Below are 20,660 nucleotides of genomic sequence, written 5' to 3' on the forward strand. Positions count from 1 at the left end.
CTTGATCTGACTCCAGGGCACTGGGCCATCTCCTCAACATTTCACCCACTATCTGATGACGATTGTCATCATCATGGCAACCAGAGTGCCCTTCATTGGTGCTCCCGTCAACACTCTGTGTGCGCCTTCACCACAGCACCCATCACACTTGTGGTAATCACCTGTTTACTTTCCTGTACTCCCACACAAATACTCAGCACAGGCTTCTTATGGGCAGGGACTGGGCCTTGTCCATACCTGTGTTCCCCATGTCTGATGTTAAATGGTGAACTCCAATGCATGTGTGAATGAATGACGTTTACCTTTCTGTACCAAGCGTATGTATTGGTTTTAATACTAAGCCCTTTACGCACATTATCTCATTTGATTATTACAACAACCCTGTCGAGTGTGCAACATTTTCTATCCCTGTTTTACAGATGAAGAAACTCTAAGTTTAGAAAGGTGAGGCAGTTTTCTCAGTGCCCCACAACTGATAAATGGCATGGTTCCATGAGACTCCAAAGCCAGTATTCCTACCCAGCCCCCCCAGACTGAGAACAGGAGAGGGGTTGCCTCAGGGATCATGGTGGCCTTCTTTAACCCAAGTGGGACCCACTCTCTGTAAAGAAAATTGAATCTAACCTGTCCATTGGAAAAGGAATCCCAAAACGCCCCACCAGCCTAGTCCATGCACCCCTGAGAGTCCAGATAAAGCCCTAATCATGAAAGAACCTTGAAAACGCCCAAACATACCATTCTGCTTCATTCCTCCATTTTAGGTCCCAACCCTCCACCCACTCCAACCCTCACCCCCACTAAATTCTTTCTCATCCTCCAAATCCTCCTAGGCTGTTCCTCTCTGAAGCCTTCCTCAGCTTCTGCCACACCCACCACACAGTCCCTCCCGTGCCCCAGCTGTAATCACTCCCTCCTCTGTGCTTCCTCTAGACTTTGAGTGCACCCTTACCCCTATTTATAATATTGTTTGCTTACACATCAGTTTTCTTTATAGACTCTAAACTCCTTGACAACAGCATCTGGCCAGCCCTTAACACCTCTCTCTATACCTGAGACTACACCTGAGGTCTCAAAGATTTATTTTTAAAAAACCTGCAGCTCAGGGACTGCCTCAGCCTCCACTTGCCACCCCTGGGTCTGTCCTCTCTACACTCTTCTTTTTTTCTTTTTATAGAATTATTTATTTACTTGTTTGACAGAAAGAGAGAGAGAGAGAGCGCACAAGTATGCAGAGTAGCAGGCAGAGGGAGAAGGAGAAGCAGGCTCCCCACTGAGCAAGGAGCCTGATGTGGGGCTTGATCCCAGGACCCTGGGATCATGACCCAACCCAAAGGCAGTCACCCAACCTACTGAGCCACCCCGGTGCCCCATCTACAGATCACCCGCCCATCCTTTTTGGACCATTAAGTCACCTGGTGAGACGTTTTGACCTCTCCCCTTCCACAGTTCTTTCATTCTCATCTCTGCTCCAAGCTCTGAGACCTGAGAACCAGTCCTCCCTCACCCCCACACCCAGGTCTGGTGCTCAGGCCACTTCTGTCTCAATTAGGAGATTTAAAAGGCATCTTGTTCATCTCTGTACAGCCAGTGGTTAACACAAGCCAGTGGTTAGCAGTAGGCGCTGAGCAAAAAGCAGTATTGGCTGTAGAATTTATGGCACATCAGGCAGTGTGCCCATGTACTGAGCAGTAAGACATATCACAGCATAATACTCTATGAGGTAGATATTTTTGTCCTTGTTACTTCAGATGGAGAAACTAACATTTGGTAAGGTGAATAACTTGCCCAAGGTCCCATAAATAGAAAAGAGCAGAGCCAGGATTCAGACCCTCCCGAGTTGCACGTCTCAGAGAACTGCACCCCAGACCACCAAACTTGAGAGATATTAGTGGGACTGGACTAAACTGAAAGGCAAGGCAATGGCAGAAGACCATTTCAAGGAAAGAACCATTAGCAATACACAAGAAGTTCCGTCAAACATAAACAGGACCTAAGAATTTAAAAGGAACAGAATGTAGAATGCACATGGGCAATTAGTCCACCAAACCAAAGCCCAGTGATAAAATCATTCACTTAACCATTGGAAAATATGTGCTGGACTTCTACCCTGTTAACTGATCTTGTCAACTGGGAATGAGACATGCATCATCCCTGGCCTCAACAAGTTTATATTCTAGTGAGGAAGACAGATTATAAAAAAAGTTTTAAAATATTAATTAAAGGGGCGCCTGGGTAGCTCACTTGGTTAAGCATCTGACTCTTGATTTCAACTCAGGGCATGATTCCAGGGTCGTGAGATCAAGTTCTCTGTTGGGCTCCCCGCTCAGTGGGAAGTCTGCTTGAAATTCTCTCACTTTCCCTCTCCCTCTGCCTATCCCTGCCGCGCTCTCTCGCTCTCTCTCTCAAATAAATAAATCTTTAAAAAAAGATATTAATTAAAATAGTAACTAAAAGTATTGTGTTGAGTTCAGTGAATTTCAAGTTAAATTTGGTACAGATGGTGTGGGGAGAATGCCAGGACTGCACCCAGAAGGTGTCTGAGGTACATGGGGAGGCGGCCCAGCAGCTTGTTCCGAAGCGCACTTCTATTTTATAGGGTGGAATAGAGCATATTGAGGTCCCATCCCTAGAAGTTGTCATAAAAAAAAAAACAAAAAACAAACCAAAAAAACCCCAAAGTTCAGATCTAAGAGACACTTCGGTTGAGTTCTAGAAGGAGAGTTAATGGTCCACATCCTTGCCCAGTGGGAATTTTCACTTTCAAGCACTCATTTTTTCCTCCGTTAGGCAAGTGCCTGATGATGTCTCACTTTCCAGAGGCCTGAGGCAAACCCTGGTGCCAGAGAGTCAAGACAGGCAGCCTTCTATCACAGGTATACTAAAAGGAAGAGCAGAGGAAATGGGCTCCCCTTCACTCCCAGACTCCTCCGTCTTCCTCTTTTCCCACACAGACCAACACAGGTGCTGAAGGTGATTCAATCCCCCATTACCTCTTTGATGTATGGATGGGTTCAGGCAGGGCTGCCCCTCGGGTGTGTGTGGTAGAGTATTAGCACCCTTTTGGCAGCCAATCTTACACAATCCCACAAAAAGAATCCCACAAAAGAAATGTCACACCTGCTACCAAAGCAATTTGCCCTGCAGGCTCCCCTCCAGGAATTGGAATTGACTCTAGATCCCTGGGAACACCATATAAGAACAAGTCCTAGAGCCTGTGGAGACATCTGGTCAACCCTATGCACAAGGTAGATGGTGGAGAATACCCAAAGAGGTGGGATGAGACCACAGACCAAGGCCCATGTAGGTTCCTATCTGGGCTTAAGGGACCCTGTCCAGATGACACTGCTAGGCACAGTCTCAGACACCAGAGGCAAGCCACCTTTGAGGAAGTCTCTCGAAAATGAGGAACCTCCTAAGGGCCGGAGATCAGAGCAGGGGGTTCCATTGCTAGGTCTAAGGACAGTAGTAGGTTCAGCTCTCTTCCCAGCTCCTCTGTGTGTGTGTGAGTGTGTGTGTGTGTGGAGGAGAGGGGAACAATCTGGCCAATGTGATCTAGACATAGGGTCTTCCCATAGCATCTCTTCAGTGACACTTCTAGGCCCTTTAGGGTGACTCATTCAAAGAGAAAAAAACAAAGCAAAGAGATAGAGGAGACCCACTCCTTGTCTCTTTCCATATCAGGGATTACTTTGCATCATCTCTGTGACCTTCTCACTATGCCTCCATTGCTCAAATTTCATGGCCACCTCTGTTGTAACTTGGACACATGGCATGTGATCATAACTCCTAAATCCAGTCTCCAAATGTTCTTGAGACTCCCTGTGTGTGCACAATTCATAAACAAAGAAGGCAATGGTCTGAAAATTATTTGAGGGTGAGGAACAGTCAGATTCCACTGCAACAAAACTCTAAGGATTCTTTTGTGGGACCTAGAATTTTTTGTGTGTATACAATACTCTCTTAAAATAGGTGGGTCCTCCCTGATCCTTGAAGTTTGTTTTGTAATAATCTTGATTGTAATAGCCTTGATTTATACCAATGGAGAAAGCTGCATTTCCCTTAATATCAGTGACCAAAGAAGAAGTCTTAGAGGCCTAGAACTCTCTTATCTGAGACCCCAGGATTTGAGAGTAATATCTGCCTGAAGGCATTTGGCAAATCAAGATGGTATATAGGATTGGTTAGTTGAAGGTCAATCCAGACTCTAGATCCGTCATTTTTAGGAGACCAAAAAGCCCCTCTACCTTCACCTACCCTTCTATGGTTCTTCTAGTAATGGCTCAGTAAGGGCTCTCCTTAGTACACCCTTAGTGCCCTGGCCCTATGGAGTATGGAGGAGGAGGGCAAGGCACTCAGAAAGGGATTTATCAGCTTTCCAACATGTTTTCTGGGAAGATAGCAGGCTGCCCATCTCAACATTTCTGAAAAATCCCACCTGAGGAGCAGAGGCTCTTCAGGAAGCCCTGATATATGGCATCAAAGATGCTGCTTAACTGTAGCAAACTCCTGTGGGTGGCTGTAGGAAGTGAATTCCTATTAGAAAGGAAGGCCCTGGCTCCAGGTGGGGGCCTACAATACCTGAGACCTCCTCAGGACATAGATTCCCAGGAGAAATGCCTCTGATGATCAAAGCACCTAGTGATTCCCTGGAGAAGATCTTTATAGGCAGAGCTTCAACTCCCAGGTTTGGGCATGTAGGCACATGTAGTGTGGATTCTGGGCACAGCCAAGGCTCTCTGCTCTGGTCTCATCACTGATTCTCAACCTCCAGCATCAGAGTTTCTCGATATTGGCTTAAGACTAACACTGTAAAAGTGCAAATGTCACATGGTATTGGTCTCATTGGTTGAAGTTGGCTTCAATGAATGAGTTTATTAGATCCCTTCCCATGAATAGGTTTAGGTTGGGGGGAAGAAGAGAGGGGGGATGAGGCACCTGGTCTTCCAGGAGGAGGTCCAGTAAATCAGAAGGAACCCAAGTGACCATCTGGTTTAAAAGTTCCAGCTCAAAGCCCACAGGCCAAACCAGCCTATGAGGTTGGTCTAGAATAGTGTCTAATACAAACTTCAAATTTTCTTTCCTTTAATTAGGATATGAGCCCTCCACTTCCTCATGGATCCCACCATTCCTCATTGTCTTACATCTGTTTACTTCATCTGTTGAGGACACCTAGCCCCAAAATAGGTGTGTCTGTGGCCCTGAATTCTGGTACAAGTTTCCACTCAATGCAAAGCCTTTTCAATAACACCATGAAGTCTGTCTTTATTCATTTTTTCACACATTCGTTCAAAATATATGTACCGAGCACCTACTAATGCACGGTAATTTAAAGCATGAAGAATCCTGCGAGATATTCTAGTTTTACCATTTCATTTCACAGGTGGTGCAACCAAGGCCCAGAGAGCTGTGTGACTCATGAAATGCCACAAAGCTGTGTGGAGGCAGAGCTAAATTGAAGAAGAAACTGGGTGGGCAGGGGTGGCTGCTGTCTCTCTTGAGACTGTTAAGCACCTCAGTGAAACCCAACTATACCTCAACTATGAGGATTCCCTAATGTACTTAGTTCAAGGATTCTCAAAGTGTAGCCCAGGAGGAGCCTCTGCGGTCCCCAAGAGACTTTCAGGGCATCTGTGAGGTTAAAACTACTTCCGTAATGAAACAAATCTATAATTTGCTTTTGTTATTCCCTTTCTTTCATGTATGTACGGAAGTTTCCAGAGCTGTGTGATGTGTAATATAGCAACAGATTGAGGGCAGAATGAGAACATCAACCTGTTACTGAGCAGGTTACCCTAACTGTATAACTATGCCACTACTCTCACTAAATATTTGTTTGGAAAATATATTTTTACTTAGGAATATGTTATTTATATCGACATTAAATGAGTTTTTGTTAACATGTATTGTGAGTCATTTAAAATATATTAATAAACAGTTTTTAAATTGCTCAGTTTTAATTTCTAATGTGGTAAATATCCATAGACATAATCCACATCAACTATAGCTTTGGGGGATCTTCAATAATTTTTAAGATTATAAAGAAGTCCTGAATTCAGAAAGTTTGAGGACTGCTAATTTATTCTGCTAAACCTAGTAAAGGAAAACTACAACACTTGAACTTTTCCAACAGGCATAGGGTCATGTGAAAGTTGTATAATTATTTTTTAAAAGGGAAAAAAACTGAATAGGATCCATTTTTGCTTCTTAGAAATGAAAAATGGCACACTGCGACTCCCTCAGTGACCTCAAGGATTGGTCTGACTTGAGCTATTCCATCAACAAAAACTGGATGGAATAACCTTGGTCCTATGGTGATTAAAGCATGAAAGGACTTATGTCTCAACCCCTACAACCTCCTCCTGCTTTCACCTTCCCTACAAGTACCACGACCACAAGGGGCCTGGGCCAAAAACTTGGGTTCCTCTTCTATTCTCCTCTCAATTTCCACCACATTCACCACTGCTGTCTCCCTCAACAGCTCTGGTGCATTTTCTCTTCACTGCATCAGCTGCAGTTGAGACAGCTAATTTTTTTAAAGATTTTTATTTAGTTAATTTTATTTATTTATTTTATTTATTTATTTAATTGACACAACGAGAGAGGGAACACAAGCAGGGGGAGTGGGAGAAGGAGAAGCAGGCTTCCCACCAAGCAGAGCTATCCAGGCATCCCAGTTGAAACAGCTATTATGTCATGCCCGGAGATGGTTTCTGTCTTGCTGATCCCCACCCTTCTTGTCCCCTCCGTGGTGGCTCTGCTCTGCCTCCGGAGTAAGCTTTCGATTATGTGAATCTAATCATGATCCATCCAATTCCACCTTCTTTGAGGCCCTTGGGAATCTGGTCCCTGAGGACCAAGCAGCCTCATTGTCTCATACACCTCTTGCCAACTCTATCTTCCACCACAGAGAACTCTTCATATGTCTGCAAACCCACCATGCTCAGTAGGGCTTCAGAGCCTTTCCACCTGGGGTTGGGACTTCTCCCAACCTGAAGTACACTTCCTTCCCGCTTGTCTACCTGACCAAACTCCACACCACAAGTCTCAGCTCAAGTGCTCCCTTCCAGGAGACCTGGATGGCTCAGTTGATCAAGCGTCCGCCTCAGCTCAGATCATGATCTCAGGGTTGTGAGATCAAGGACTCAACTCCTGGAAAGGCCCCACACAAAGTTAACACAGTAAGCATTTGCTAAAATGAGTGAATCCTTCATTTGAAAAAAATATTCTATACAGTCTGTTCAATTTTCTGGCCTTATTAAGTATAGCATAATGAACTGAGCTGATAATTGCCATCCTGAACGGTCAGTGGTCATTGCTCTGGATGCCAGACCTCATTCCACATGCCACAGGGTAGAGGCAATGAGATGCAACGAATGTTCATCGACCTTAGGACTTGACCCGGAAGTTGGCTTTCTCTTAATATATTTTAATATCAACGCTTTTCTTGTCTTCTGCTTATTTCTCCTTAAAATCAAATCACAGGGTGAGATCAAGATGGTTTGTGTTTCTAAGTAGGTGGTGGGATTAAAGAGTACACTTAACCATGATGATGAGCACTGAGTAATGTATAGAATTGTTGAATCACTTAAAACTAATATACCACGGTAGGTTAACTATACTGGAATTAAAATTGAAAACTTAATAAAATCATCAAAATAAAAAAATACCTTTCAAGAAAGAGGATTTGTAGTTCTAACAAATTGGTGTTTGGTTAATTGATTCTGTCACTTTAAGGTTAATAATATAATACTTATGAAGCTTTTATCTAGGATAAATAATTTGTGGATATTATTCTTATCACTTTCTCATTTAAAACAGTACTTTGTAACATTAATTCAGGCAGCATCTATCTTACAATGATGAAATGGGATAGGTTGTCGCAGAGACGTTTGCCTGATTAAAATAATCTGTGGTCTCTATTTCTTTTTACTAGAGAAAACTTTATAGAAAGAATATAATCTGTTGAAATAACCCTTTTCAGGCACATAAAACTCTTGTCACATGTTGGTGAACAATAAGTGCTAGTTCTTCTCCCTTCCACCATTAAGGTCAAATTTGACAAAACCAAGTCCAAGTTTTCAGCGTGGCCTGTAAAGCCCTACTGATTCGACCTCCTCCCACATCTGCTACTCTCCCCATGCAGCTACGTGTTCCAGCAACCTGCCTTGTGTCCGGTCCCTGTATACACCATGCCACACTGCCTCTCCTCTCTGCCTGTAGTCACTCAGTTTCTCTGCTTGGAATGACCTTGCCCCATCTGTCTCCCTCCTGTCCTGCCAGACTCAGAGCAGGTTATCACCCTCTCAGGGAAAACACTTCCAGTCCTCCCCAGTGTGGGTTAGCTGCTCCAACTTGAAGCTCCAGCCCAACCTTAAACTGACCTCTCTCAGAGCTCCATGACCTCAGGCACAGGACCTGACCTCTCTTATCATGGCTTCCTCATCTGTAAAATAGAGTAATAATGGTTTCCACCTCACAGCGTTATCAGGATAATTATTTAAGAGTTATGATAAGTGCTTAGAATAGTACTTGGACATATTAATTACCCCCTAAGTTCTGGCTGTTATATTTGTTTTGGTATCACTTACCATAATGAAAATATCTGCACTTATCTGGGTATCTTTGAGTTTTTTTTCTATCTCTGAGAAGCTAGCGTACCTCCTAGCAAGTGCTCTGTAAATTGAACTAGTACTAGTTCTATTATTTATCAATGTATATATAAAGCTTTATACCATGGTAGCCAGCAGAGAACAATAGTCCACATTCTGATCTTTCACTTTACATCAAACAGCTTGGCCATTTTTTTTTAAGGTAGGCTTCATGCCCCCCACAGAGCCCAATACAGGACTTGAACTCACAATCCTGAGATCAAGACCTGAGCTGAGATCATGAATAAGATGTTTAGCCAACTGAGCCACCAAGGCACCCATGTTTTTGCCATTTTTAACAGCTAGGCACATGTCTATTTATTTCCCTTTATGTTTTTATAATTCATATGGTTATAAACATCTTTAGCATTAAACAATAAGTGTTTCCCTGTGGCAGCAAGCAGTTATTTTGTCAAAACTTATAAATACCTTTACAACACTTGAGGGGGATCACCACACTGATCTCTAAAGAGACCGCGTTAATACACAATTTCTCATGAAACTATTTCTTCCCAGACTTGTCATCATGGGATTTTATCACTAGTTTTTTTTTTTTTTTACTTTAATGGGGATATAATAGTATCTCTGAGTTGTTTTCATTTGTCTGTTTTTAATCACTAACAAGGATGGACATTTAGCACATGATAAGATGCTGTATCTTTTCCAGCAGCAACAAAGCATCTATTCATCTTTTACTACATTCAAAGTGGAATCCAAATTGTAACCATATATATATACACACACACACATACACATATACATATTTACATTTAAATATATATAAAATATATAAAATTTATATATACATATTTTACATATATTTAAAGATTTTATTTATTTATTTGAAAGAGAGAGAGCACGAGCAGGGGGAGGGACAGAGGAAGAGGGAGAAGCACACTCCTTGCTGAGCAGGGAGCTGGCCCTGGGGCTCCATCCCAGGACCATGAGATCATGACCTGAGCTGAAGGCTGACACTTAACTGACTGAGCCACCCAGGTGCTCAGTGATATATTTCTATAAAATTTTTATACTTCTTCAGAAATAAAATTCCCCAACCTATGTTTTTTCTTTTTAACATGTATTTACAATGTCTTCTGCTACCAAAGAATTTTGTACATGAACAATCCCCCAGAGTCAGGCAATACTGACATTCAAGCTGCCCCATCAGAGTCTTGGGTAGTATTCAATTATGCTAATTTTTTACTTTAATCTCCTTTGTTTGACGGGTTGTCTTTAAATAGTTTATTCTTTGGCTTATTGAAGGTCCATTCTATGGTATAGCTCCAAGTTTATTCTTCTCCCTACTGAGAACCAATTTCTACAAAGCAGGTTGAACAGCAATTCTTTTTCCTGCTGTAATACAGTTTCTAGCATGTTATAAATTCTATACAATTTTGATTTTCTGAAATTTCTCTTCTATTGCACTAACAAATCTTTAAAATTGCACATTATGTGGTTTCAATCAGTTACTGTTTTTATTAATGTTTTAATTTTAAATCCAGTAGAGCTAACATACAGTGATACATTAATTTCAGGTGTACAATATAGTGATTCAACAGGCCTATCCATTACTCAGTGTTCATCACAATAAGTGCATTCTTAATCCCCTTCACTTCTTTCACCATGCCCCAGCCACCTCCCCTCTGGTAACCATCGATTCTCCATAGTTAAGAGTCTGTTTCTTAGTTTGACTCTTTCTTTTTTCCCCTTTGCTTATTTGTTTTGTTTCTTAAATTTCATACATATGAGTGAAATTATATGGTATTTGTCTTTCTCTGAATGGCTTATTTTGCTTAGCATTATACTCTCTAGCTCCAACTATGTCATTGCAAATGGCGAGATTTCATTCTTTTCATGGCCGAGTAATATTCCACTATATATATACACACCACATCTTCTTCATCCATTCATCAATTGATGGACCCATGGGATGCTTCCATATCTTGGCTATTGTAACTAATACTGCAATTGGGGTGCATGTATTCCTTTAAATTAGTGTTTTTGTACTCTTTGGGTAAATATCCAGTAGTGTGGTTACTAGATCACTGGGGAGTTCTATCATTAACCTTTTGAGGAAAGTCCATACTCTTTTCCACGGTGGCTGTATCAGTTGGTACTCCTACCAATAGTGTACAAGGGTTCTTATTTCTCCACATCCTCTCCAACACCTATTGTTGATTTTAACCATTCTGTCAGGCATGAGGTGATATCTCATTGTAGTTTTGATTTGCATTCCCCTAATTACGAGTGATGAGCATTTTTTCATGTGTCTGTTGGCCAGCTATAGATCTTCTTTGGGAAAATGTCTGTTCATGTCTACTGCCCATTTTTAAATTAGATTATTTTGTTTTGGGCTGCCGAGTTATATCAGTTCTTTATATATTTTGGATACTAACCCTTTATCAGAATGTCAGTTTGCAAATATCTTCTCCCACTCAGTAGTAAGCTGTCTTTTAGTTTTGTTCATTGTTTCCTTTGCTGTGCAGAAGATTTTTATTTTGATGTAGTCCCAATAGTTTACTTTTGCCTTTGTTTCCCTTGCCTCAGGAGATATACCTAGAAAAAAATGTTGCTATGCCAATGACAGAGAAATTACTGCCTGTATTGTCTTCTAGCATTTTGATGGTTTCCTGTTTCACATTTTGGTCTTTCATCCATTTTGAGTTTATTTTTGTGCATGGTGAAAGAAAGTGGTCCAGTTTCATTCTTTTGCATGTAGCTGTCCAGTTTTCCCAAAACCATTTGTTAAAGAAACTGTCTTTTTACCATTGCAGATTCATTCTCTTCTGCTTTATTGATGATCAATTGATCATATAGTTATGGGTTCATTTCTGGGTTTTCTATTCTCTTCCATTGATCTATGTGCCAATTTATGCGCCAGTACCATACCGTTTTGATAACTACAGCTTTGTCATTCAACTTGAAATCTGGAATTGTGATGCCTCCAGCTTTGCTTTCCTTTCTCAAGATTGTTTTGGATATTTGGAGTCTTCTGTGGTTCCCTACAAATTTTAGGATTGTTTGTTCTAGTTATTTGAAAAATGTTGGAATTTTGATAGGGATTATATTACATCTGTAGATTGCTTTGGATAGTATGGACATTTTAACAATATTTGTTCTTCCAATCCATGAACAGGGACTATCTTTCCACTTGTTTGTGTCATTGTCAATATCTTTCATCAATGTTTAATAATTTTCAGAGTACAGGTCTTTCACCTCTTGAGTTATGTTTATCCCTAAGTAGTTTATTATCTTTGGTGCAATTGTAAATGGGATTGCTTTCTTAATTCTCTTTCTGTTGTTTCATTATTAGTATATAAAAATGCCACAGATTTTTGTGTCCTGCAACTTACTGAATTCATTTGTTGGTTCTAGCAGTTTTTTGGTGGAGACTTTAGAATTTTCTATGTATAGTATCTGTTAACCGCAAATGGTGAAAGTTTTATTTCTTCCTTACCAATATAGATCCCTTTTATTCCTTCCACTTGTCTGATTGCTATGGCTTAGACTTCCAGTACATTGTTAAGTAATAATAGTGAGAGTGGACATCCCTGTCTTGTTTCTGATGTTGGAGAAATGCTCTCATTTTTTCCCCATTGAGTATGATGTTATCTGTGGGGTTTTTATATAAGACCTTTATTATGTTGAGGTATGTTCCCTCTAATCCTACCTTGTTGAGAGTTCTTATAAGGAATGGATGTTATACTTTGTCAAATGTTTTTTCTGCATCTATGAAACAATCATATGGTTTTTATCCCTTCTTTTATTGATGTGATGGAGCATATTGATTAACTTGCGAATATTGAACCACCCTTGCATCCCAGGGATAAATCCCAGTTGATTGTGATGAGTGATTTTTTTAATGTATTGTTGGATTCAGTTAGCTAATATTTTGTTGAGGATTTCTGAATCTATGTTCATCAGAGATATTGGCCTATAGTTCCCTTTTTTGTAGTGCCTTTATCTGGTTTTAATGTCAGGCTAATACTGGCTTCATAGAATGAATTAGGAAGTTTTCCTTCCTTTTCTATTTTGTGGAATATATTGAGAAGATATTAACTCTTCTTTGAATGTTTGGTAGAATTCACCTGTGAAGCCACCTAGCCATGGACATGGACTTATTTTCTGGGATTTTTTGATTTCTGATTTGATATCACTGCTGGTAATTGATCTGTTCAAGTTTTCTATTTCTTCCTGCTTCACTTTTGTGAGGTTAGATGATTCTAGGAAATTACCTATCTCTTCTAGATTTCCCAATTTATTGGCATATTCTTTTATAATCCTTTGTATTTATGTAGTGTTGGTTGTCATTTCTCCTCTTTCATTTCTGATTTTATTTGAGTTCTCTTTCTCTCTCTCATTTTTATTTTGATTTTTGTTTTTTTTTTTAATGAGTTAGGCTAAAGGTTTATTGATTTTATTGATCCTTTCAAAGAACCAGATGTTGGTTTCATTGATCTGTTCTATTGTTGTTTTGGTTTCTATTTTGTTTCTTTCCAATCACTGTTACTTTGTAACATGCATCAGGATAAGAGGAATGTTATTACCTATCTAAAATAGTTTTGATGTTTTTGCCCTCACTTCTTCTTCATGAGTGGAGAAGTGAGGGCAAGGAGAGCCGAAATGGTCAGGGAACCTTACCTTTTTTTCCCATCTGCAGAATTTGGATGCCTGTAATGGTGTATGGCAGACCTCAGCAACTGACTGCCCTACCTGACCTACAGTCTTGTTTTGTTAAGAGGATGGAGTTAATGTGTCAGTGTATCACAGAGTTTCACTTGGGAAGATGAAAACATTCTGGAAATGGACAATGGTGAGGGTTGTACAACAATGTGAGTATAGTTAATACTACCTAGTTGTACAGTTAAAAATGCTAAAATGATGGGGTGCCTGGGTGGCTCAGTCAGTTAAGCATCTGACTCTTGATTTCAACTCAGATCATGATCTCAGGGGAACTCAATGGGGAGCCTGCTTCTCTCCCTCTTCCTCTGCCCCTCCCTCCCCCCTCACTCAGGTGCACAGGCACACATGCACGCGCACACACACACACACACACTTTCTCAAAATAAATCTATTAAAAAATAAATAAGATCTTTAAAAAAAAACACTAAAATGGTGCTGTGAAATGTGTAAATCTGGCGAGTCACAGACCTGTACCCCTGGGGATAAAAACACATTATATGTTTTTTAAGAAATTTAAAAAAAAAACCACTAAAATGGTAAGTATGTTATGTATATTCTACCAAAACGAAAACTTTTTTTTATAATTTTTTTTAAAGATTTTATTTATTGATTTGACAGAGAGAGATCACAAGCAGGCAGAGAGGCAGGCAGAGAGAGAGGAGGAAGCAGGTTCCCTGCTGAGCAGAGAGCCCAATGCGGGGCTTGATCCCAGGACCCTGAGATCATGACCTGAGCTGAAGGCAGCGGCTTAACCCGCTGAGCCACCCAGGCACCCCAAAACAAAAACTTTTTAAAGGGATTATAAACATAAGGAGTAAGGGATGACATGAAAAATATTTCTTTTTTTTTAAAGATTTTATTTATTTATTTGACAGACAGAAATCACAAGTAGGCAGAGAGGCAGGCACAGAGAGAAGGGGAGGCAGGCTCCCTGCCAAGCAGAGAGCCTGATGAGGGGCCTAATCCCCGGACCCGGGGATCATGACCGGAGCCGAAGGCAGAGGCTTTAACCCACTGAGCCTCCCAGGTGCCCCAACATGAAAAATATTTCTTATATAAAAAAGCATAATGTAAAAAAAAAAAAAAAAGCATAATGTAAAATTATTTCTATACTATCATTGAAAGAATGTAAAATTTAGGCAAATGAAAAAGGATTAGAAAGGATCATGGATAATTAAAGGTACAATATTTTAGGACCATGGGATTATGTATGAATATCTTCTTTCTTTAATTTAAAATTTTAATAATGTTGGCACAATGTTTTTTATTTTATTTAACATAAAAGTGACTATCCTCTCACTCCTCTCTCCTAAATGCTGAATTTGAATAAAGGAATGTATATAAATAAGCTTAAAACTACTCAGAAACACCTCCTTCTGCCGTGAGGGCTCAAGTCAATCTGGAACAAGTTTGGAAATGCTTGAAGAGGAACAGAAAAAAAATTCTCACTTGGGCAAGTCCCTGGTCTATTCTCACTGTTGAGTTCTGCCTAATAGAATTGCTTTCTATAACTCTTCTTTACTTGGTATTTGCCAGAGTGTCCTAAAAATCACCTTGGCAAATTACTTCCTCTAGCAGGAGCAGAATCAATCAGGATGAATGCCTCCAGGGGTCCTGGTATTTATGACCCTAGATCTTTCCTTGGGTTCCTTGTGCAAAGTAGGGTGGGAAGTAGCTATAACACATTATATATAGTTCAAGGAAAGAAATGAACCTTATTTGACCACTTAGTACTGACTACATGCCAGATTCTGGACCAGGCATTTAGGTGAGTATTTTAGCCTACTCTCAGAGCAAAGATAGGTATCTTTATTTCTATTTCAAAGGTGAGAAACTTGAGGTTTTAAGGATTAAGGAACTTGCTAGTGGCTTACAATTCTGGCAATATGAAGAAAGAGGTAAACTACCTGAAAGTCCTCCACTCTCACACCCTGGAAATGTTATATATATTTATGACCAAAAAGATAACATTTGAAAAGCATAGATGAATTCACAAGAAAAGGGAAGAAATAGACAAACATCAGCAACAAGAGAAAGTTATGAAGGAGAGTAATGAGAAGAGTAAGTAGTGAGAACAGAGTCTGTGGCTTCCTGAGGAAAATGCTAGAACCCAGTAACTTAGGCATTGGGATTTTACCACCTTGTGAGAAATGAAGATGAGTTCTTGGTCCTGCAAAGAATAGAAGTTAGAACTGAGGCCCATACACACAGCCAGGGTCATCTACAAGCAGAAGCTCAATAAAAGGGTAAACTAGGAAAAAATAATAATAATCCGCCCACCAGCACTAAATGACAACAAAGAATGTCCCTGTTTTCGCTTGGAATCTAAGTAAGGGAAAAAAAAAAAGAAAATAGTTTCAGTTGAGAATATGAAAACCTGGAGCTTTATTTCATGAGGACATGCATTTCATTTTCTCTTGGTTACTCCTTTTTGGTTACTCTCATGGTCTCAGAACCTCCAGGCCAAGGAACTCTTCTAATAATTGATTCCAAGCCAGTGATACCTCACTTAATTCTGAGAGAATTAAATGGAAAACTTCTCTGGCAGGAGGCCAATCCAGGCCACAAAGATTTCCCTCAGGAAAAACAAGCAAGTCTCATCAGTGATGAGCTCAGAATCACAATTTTTAAAGTACATAAGGTGGATGGAACTAAAGTATATCATGCTAAGTGAAATAAGTCAGTCAGAGAAAGACAAATATATGATTTCACTCAGATGTGGAATTTAAGAAACAAAAAAGATATTGGGAAGGGGGGAAAAAGGAGAGAGGGAAACAAACCTTAAGGGACTTTTAACTACAGAGAACAAACTGAGGTTTGCTGGAGGAAGGTGGGTGGAGTTAGGCTAAATGGGTGATGGGGATTAAGGAGGACACTTGTGATGAACACTGTGTGTGATATGCAAGTGATGAATCATGAAATTATACTCCTGAAACCAACATTACACTGTATGTTAGCTAACTAGTATTTAAATTAAAAATTGGAAGAAAAAAATAATTTTTAGTATACCAATAATTCCAATAAAATTCCAATAAAAACATATTTGTAGGGATGCCTGGGTGGATCCATCAGTTAAGCATTTGACTCTTGATTTTGACTCTGCCAATGATCTCAGGGTCATGAGATGGAGCCTCTCATCAGGCTCTGTGCTGGCCTGGAGCCTCCTTAAGATTCTCTCTTCCTCTCCCCTTGCCCCTCCCCACCAACTCTTGCATGCACTCCCACACTCTCCCTCTCTCAAAAAATATAAAATAATAGAGACACCTGGGTGGCACAGTAGGGTGAGCATCGGACTCTTGGTTTCAGCTCAGGTCGTGATCTCATGGTCTTAAGATCGAGCTCCATGTCAGTATTCAGGCTCTACATGGAGTCCGCTTGAAGATTCTCTCTCTCTGCCCCTCCCCTGCTCTCTTATCTCTCTAAGAGAAATGAATAAATCTTTTTTTTTAAAGGATTTTATTTATTTATTTGACAGACAGAGATCACAAGTAGGCAGAGAGGCAGGCAGAGAGAAAGGAGGAAGCAGGCTCCCTGGTGAGCAGAGAGCCTGATGTGGGGCTCGATCCCCGGACCCTGGGATCATGACCTGAGCTGAAGGCAGAGGCTTTAACCCGCTGAGCCACCCAGGCACCCCTGAATAAATCTTTTAAAAAACTTGTAACAAAAAGTAATAAAATATAAAAACATGTAAGGGGAAAAAAATCACCATGTGCACAAGTCAGCAGACACAGTAAATATCAGGATTTGAGCCCTAAAAACTTGAGACAATGGAATTGAAACCTAAGAGATACGACATAGTATATTTAAATTGATAAATGAAGAAATAAACCCAAAGAAAATGGTATCACTATGAAAAACAATGGGTAGATACCTTAAAGTAGAATTTCTAGAAATAAAAAATGAAAAATATAAAAATTTAAAAAATAAAATAAAATTTTATTTTTTAAAAGAAAAAGAATTATGAATCATGGATGGGCCAAATAGCTTATTAGACACCTGAAAAGAGAACAAGTCAGCTGGACGATAGATATGATCCATCCCCCTGTGCCATTGCTTGTGCACAGGGAAGGTGATCCTCATTCTGCAGACCCAGCAGACCATGAGGCCTGACTAGCACCACCAAGCCTGAATGAAAACCCATGGACATGTCCATATGTGTTGTTAATGAAGAACATCAACTTGGCTCTAATTTGGGGCCATTTGGTTACTAGAGAAGTTTTGGATATTGCACTAAGAGTTTTCATTCTATCGGGCTCCCTGATTTGCCGGGTGGATTTATTGCTTGAAATTGGGACAATTATTAATCACCTTGGGAAAATGTTCTTGGTCCCCTTGCTGGTGAAATCCCTATCAACATCCTATATATTAGTTTGACCTCTGCAGATCTTACTCCAGTTTCACTTATTTATATGATAATTTCAAAGATGTAATATTGGTTGCTACCATTTTTATGTCAGATATTGCATTCTTCCAACTCTGAGAACACTTTCTAAGTATTTCAATCCTTGCTGTGTCACTGCTAAATGAAAACCAACATGCATTGGCAAAGTAAACACAGCAGTCCAGTTAATCTTGGTGGTTTCTTTGGCAGCTCTGGTTTTCAATTATGCTGACAGTATTTATCTTCATGTGGTGTTTCATATTTTGCAACACAGCTGCCTCAGCTTATAGTTACCATCATGCCCAGAATGCTGGTCAGGGGAAAAATGTAGATCAAAGTCATCCATCATCATTAGGAAGGAAGTGGTATGCACCCCTGGCCCCAGGCCCACTTGGAAATCTACAGGAATTTGCCATTTTAGTGTTCAGCTTGAAAAAGGACCTGTCGGAACAAACCATGTCATCAAAATTGAAGTACTGCATATTGAAAATAAGCTTCATCATGATGATGTGCAGAATTTTCATGTATTTTTTTAAAGCTTTCATTTATTTATTTGACAGAGAGAGGGAACACAAGCAGGGGGAGCAGGAGAGGAGAAGCAGTCTTCCTGCTGAACAGGGAGCTCAATGTGGGGCTCAATCCCAGGACCCTGGGATCATGAACTGAGCCAAAGGCAGATGCTTAACGACTAAGCCACCCAGGCACCCTTCATGTATTTTTTTTAAAAGATTTTATTCATTTATTTGAGGGTGGGGGTAGAAAGACAGGTATCACAAGCATCGGGGAGATATAGAGAGAGAAGCAGACTCCCTGCTGATCAGGGAGCCGGATGAGGAACTTGATCCCAGGACCCTGGGATCATGACCCGAGCCAAAGACAGAAGCTTGACCAACTGAGCCCCCCAGGCACATGTGATGGGTTTTTAAATGCAAATAGAACTGAGCATAGCATTTTATTTTGGGAATCTTGATTAATTTACAAAATAACAATTATTCCAGTTACTATCAATCATTTTTAAATACATTTAAAAAAATAGTCCAGAATATGGAAACTGAAATCATCACTTCTTCTAAAATAGAATTTAGATGAGTCACAAAGCATTAGGGAACTTTTTTTAAAAGATTTTATTTATTTGATAGCGAGAGAGACAGCGAGAGGGAACACAAGCAGGGGGCGTGGGAGAGGGAGAAGCAGGCTTCCCACCGTGCAGGGAGCCCAATGCGTGGCTCAGTCCAAGGACCCCGGGATCATGACCCGAGCTGAAGGCAGACACCTAATGACTGAGCCAGCCAGGTGCCCCAGCACTAGGAATTTTGTGTTTAAATACATACCTTATGCAACCTGGCTGAAGTTTTGCATTTGATTTTTAGACTTGTGGACATTATTAGTTCATGTGATTAATATCTAATTGCTTAGGTTAATGACAGAATAAAAGAAGTTTAGCTATGGATAAAGAAAAGCTATAAAGAGATTTAAAATGCAGAAAATTTTGAAAATAATAAATAAGATCAAACACAAAATATAAGCTGTTGAAGTTTACATTCAAGAAAATCTTCCAACTCTCGGGTGCCTAAACTCTCGGTTTATGTATTGGGATAAGAAATAACACAGGTAGTAAGAATATGACAACATGTCCATTATCCTTTGTTGTTTAGGAGGTGGTGATTTACATCATGCCTTAATGTTGTGTCTCTTACATAGTGCTGTTTGTATTACATTGAAATTTGTACTCATGTGATATCAAAATAATATGAAATTACATATTTTTAAAAGTTTTTAAAGTTTTTAAAATGTTATTTTATTTAAATTCATTTAATTAACATATAGTATATAATTAGTTTCAGAGGTAGAGTTCAGTGATTCATCAGATGTATATAACACCCAGTTCTTATCACATTATGTGCCTTCCTTAATGCCCATCCCTACAACAACCCTCCCTTCCAGCAACCCTCAGTTTGTTTCCTATAGTTAAGAGTATCTTATGGTTTGCCTCCCTCTTTGATTTTGTCTTATTTTTCCTTCCCTTTCCCTATGATCCTCTATTTTAAAAGGGTCTGAAGTGTCTTTTTTTTTTTTTTGTCAGTAGGTTAAAGGAAAAAGAGAACTGGAAATAAAAATTAACAAGACGCAATGCAAAGAGATAGTGAAATGAACGATATGAAAGAATGTTTGGGATAGAGAGATAAGGTCTAATATATATCTAGTAAATGTTCTGGAAGGAAAGAAATAAGGATATTTGAATTATAATAGTTGAAGTTTTCCAGAATTAATGAAAGACATAAATCCACAGAAAAGAGCATGACATATCCAAACAGAATTTTAGAAATCCATATCTTGGCATACTATATTGAAACTGAAAGTAGTTAGACACGAACTGGAGGCAAAGGTGGTGATAAATAGGTTATACATTGGAAGCCTGGGGGCATGGCATCCTGACTCTGTGGCTCACAACATCCTGACCTTGTGGCTTCCAGCATCCCCAGGCTGACAGATCAAGAGCAACAGGTACAGAACGTGGGCTCTCCTCTCACACCTCTGCCCCAGGGTAACCTCTAGGCTCATTACAATTCATTTGCATTGCCGTTCCCCTTCTCCATGGAAAAACGCTGCCATAATGGTTCTGGTACAAACCTTGAGAAGTCAAAAACTCCCCCTCCTGACCAGTGTGAGGAGCAACTCCCCCAAATGATTGGAAGAGCCTCCATTAGAGATCAGCCTGTCCATGATCCAAGACCCCACTTACATACAAAGAAAAAAACCCTGTAGCTTTAGTGCAATTACCACTTCTGGGCCTGTGCATTCTCCCATCTGTCCTAAAGAAATTGCTTTGTGCTTGCTGCTTTCCTGCTGGTTGTCTTTCTTCTAGCATGGATCTTCATGTAAATCTTTCATGGGAAATTGAAGAATTGAGACCTCCATTCACACAACACAGAATCTCCAACTAGTAA

At 40.0% G+C, this 20,660-nt stretch overlaps 1 pseudogene; it reads left to right on the plus strand.

Moving 5' to 3' along the window:
- The first annotated feature begins 55 nt into the window (after window positions 1-55).
- On the plus strand, window positions 56-20,268 carry LOC116865248 (annotated as a pseudogene).
- Window positions 20,269-20,660: the final 392 nt, after the last annotated feature.

This window comes from Lontra canadensis, unplaced genomic scaffold (genome assembly GCF_010015895.1).
Source record: "Lontra canadensis isolate GAN:19392208 unplaced genomic scaffold, GSC_riverotter_1.0 scaffold7, whole genome shotgun sequence".
In the NCBI taxonomy this organism is placed as follows: domain Eukaryota; kingdom Metazoa; phylum Chordata; class Mammalia; order Carnivora; family Mustelidae; genus Lontra; species Lontra canadensis.